The following is a 3396-nucleotide window of genomic DNA, read 5'->3' on the forward strand; positions in this document are numbered from 1 at the left end:
ACCAAAGCCTAAATGGAAAGTGAGCATGGATTAATGAAAACATCCATGTCCTGGTTACCTAATGCTCTCAAAGATCAATGCAATTTGTGACAGCATATTTGTTTTTTTCCTAAGATTATACATTCAAACTCAACCCGTTTGAAAATGTCAAACAAATTACACACTTTATACTTTTGCTGATTTCCTAATGTCTCTATTTATATCTGCTTTCCTACATATTTTCCACAATTCATCATTGTGACTGACTCTTCACATGTGCTGACATTTACATTCACTCTCTACCCGAAACCCTATTTGTAAAGAACTTTTGGTAGTCAGAGCGAGAACATTCCAGAGGTCGCCAGGCTCGGCACTGCCGGTGTGGATGCGGACGTCGCTGGGACAGCCCTTCCCGCTGCTCGGCGGCGGCACCTGCCCGGCCGCCCTCCGCTCGCCCGCCCTGCCACTCCGGACCCGGTTTCCAGCGCCTCTTCCTCCCAGTCCCGGGCGAGCAGCGTTGGGTTTATGTCTTTATTTGACGAAAACGAGCTGTTGCGCAGCCATTGGTACCTGTATTGGGGAAACATAGCATACAAGCAAGGAGCTTACAGCCTCAGTGGCGAAAATTTTTTCATGTCAGAGACCGAGAACTCTTGCAGTCGTTTATGTCATCCCTTCTTCTCCAGACAGAAGATACCAAAAAGTTGCAATCAAAGATCTCTTCATCTTATTGATAAAGCCACTAATAAGCCAAAATGTCTGTCAATGTCAACCGCAGCGTGTCAGACCAGTTCTATTGCTACAAGATGCCCCGTCTGATTGCCAAGGTTGAGGGCAAAGGAAATGGAATCAAGACAGTTATAGTCAACATGGTTGACGTTGCAAAGGCGCTTAATCAGCCTCCAACGTATCCCACCAGTATTTTGGTTGTGAGCTGGGAGCACAGACCCAGTTTTATGTTAAGAATGACCATTACATTGTCAATGGATCTCATGAGGTGAATAAGCTGCAAGACATGTTGGATGGATTCATTAAAAAATTTGTTCTCTGTCCTTAGTGTGAGAATCCTGAAACAGAACTGCATGTCAATCCAAAGAAGCAAACAATAGGTAATTCTTGTAAAGCCTGTGGCTACCGAGGCATGCTTGACACACATCATAAACTCTGCACATTTATTCTCAAAAACCCACCTGAGAATAGTGACAGTGGTCCAGGAAAGAAAGAAAAGGAAAAGAAAAATAGAAAGGGCAAAGACAAGGAAAATGGTTCTGTATCCAGCAGTGAGAGACCACCACCACCACCACCAAATGAAATCAGTCCTCCTTCACATGCTGTGGAAGAAGAGGAGGATGATGATTGGGGAGAGGATTCAACTGAAGAAGCTCAGAGGCGTAGAATGGATGAAATTAGTGACCACGCAAAAGTTCTGACACTCAGTGATGATTTGGAAAGAACTGTAGAAGAGCGTGTCAATATTCTGTTTGATTTTGTTAAGAAAAAAAAGAAGAGGGTATCATTGACTCATCAGACAAAGAAATTGTCGCAGAAGCAGAAAGGCTGGATGTAAAAGCCATGGGCCCTCTTGTTCTAACTGAAGTTCTTTTTAATGAGAAAATTAGAGAACAGATTAAGAAATACAGGTGCCATTTCTTATGATTTTGTCACAATAACAAAAAAGCTCAACGATACCTTCTTCATGGTTTGGAGTGTGTGGTGGCAATGCATCAAGCTCAGGTCCTCTCTAAGATTCCACATATCTTGAAGGAAATGTATGACGCAGACCTTTTAGAAGAGGAGGTCATCATCAGCTGGTCGGAAAAGGCCTCTAAGAAAAATGTATCAAAAGAACTTGCCAAAGAGATTCGTGTCAAAGCAGAACCATTTATAAAGTGGTTGAAAGAAGCAGAGGAAGAATCTTCTGGTGGTGAAGAAGATGAAGATGAGAACATTGAGGTGGTGTACTCAAAGACTACCAGTGTACCGAAAGTTGAAACTGTGAAGTCTGACAACAAGGATGATGACATTGATATTGACGCCATTTAAAAGAATGGATGCAACCTAGCTTAACAGTGTAATGCTGCAAATTTTTCTCCATTATCAGCCAGAAGTGCAACATGTATGTGTAAAAGCTAAAATGGCTTAACATCATGCTACAATTTAATACTAAAAATATATTACTGTGAGTGGTCTGTAATTAGCCCAATGAGACATCTAGGAAGTCCATACACACATCAGTGAGCAAATGTAGTTTGCTTATTTATAGCATGTTTCTTTTGGAAAAACTAGTGGTGGACACATTTGGATCACATTTATACAGTGATGAAAATAAAGATTTGATTTTGGTCATTCTTCAGATTTTGGGCTCTGAATGACTTAGCTAAAGTAATTGGCTCCTTTTAAAAAGTGGTGCTATCATTTAACATGACATGGTCCTTGGAGCCTGGTAGATTTTGTTAGGTGCTGAGACCATTCAGGGGTTTTCAGCAGAATGTAAACAAACTTGTTTGAAATGATCTTACTGAGCTGTTAAATCTAGTACTTTTGAATTTTTTTATTCCCTCAAATTGGCATCTGTAATTGTTTTGTGCTGAGGTAGACTGATAATCAAATAACAGTGCAACATCTTGTTGAGAAATAAAAATAATCTGAGTGTCCTATAAATAATTTTAAGAACTAATTTTGAAGTTTGGAGTTGTGATTTTTCAGTTCATGTACACTAGCCCCAAATTTTAGTCTTTGGAGTCATGTGCATTGCACGTTGGATGAGCCAGGGAAAAATTATTAAATTAACAAATAAGTATTTTAATGTGTATGTAGTGGTTGCTTTGTACCAAGAGAAAACTTAAACTTTGAGGTGTGATTAAATAATAAATTCTGATTTTATTTGGGGGAAACAGGGAAAGGTGCATTTAATATCTAACAAGAACTCAGCAGTTTTTCAGCTTTTAGCTTTAAGGTTTAAATTATAATTTCAAAATGTTGAGACATTCTATCTTGTGTTCAGTATGTCGTGCACCCAACAAAAAAAGAAAAAAAATATTGTGGTTTATTCAATGCCTTTTACATTTGGACATGTAGCTTATGCTGTTTTAGATTTTGGTTATTGCCTTGCCAAAAAAGTGTTGCTATATTTCAAACTGGATTTTCCCCCCCAAAAAAGTCTTATTTAAAAAAGAAACAAGTTAAAGGCATATTTCTACACACCTTTCTCACCACTGGACAGTTCTTCCAAACAAAAGTTGAATAAGGAAACTATAGAACTCAATAACATAATTAATAACCTAGACTTAATTGACATATATAGAATATACCACCCAAGATCAGGCAGTTACACTTTTTTCTCAGCAGCACATGGATCCTTCTCAAAAATAGATCATATATTATGTCACAGGGCAACTCTTAGACAATATAAAGGAG

General features: G+C 38.8%; 1 pseudogene; it reads left to right on the top strand.

Annotated features, from left to right (window-relative positions):
* The first annotated feature begins 326 nt into the window (after positions 1-326).
* Positions 327-2112, top strand: LOC143640898 (eukaryotic translation initiation factor 5 pseudogene; annotated as a pseudogene).
* Positions 2113-3396: the final 1284 nt, after the last annotated feature.

This window comes from Callospermophilus lateralis, unplaced genomic scaffold, assembly GCF_048772815.1.
Source record: "Callospermophilus lateralis isolate mCalLat2 unplaced genomic scaffold, mCalLat2.hap1 Scaffold_72, whole genome shotgun sequence".
Classification (NCBI taxonomy): domain Eukaryota; kingdom Metazoa; phylum Chordata; class Mammalia; order Rodentia; family Sciuridae; genus Callospermophilus; species Callospermophilus lateralis.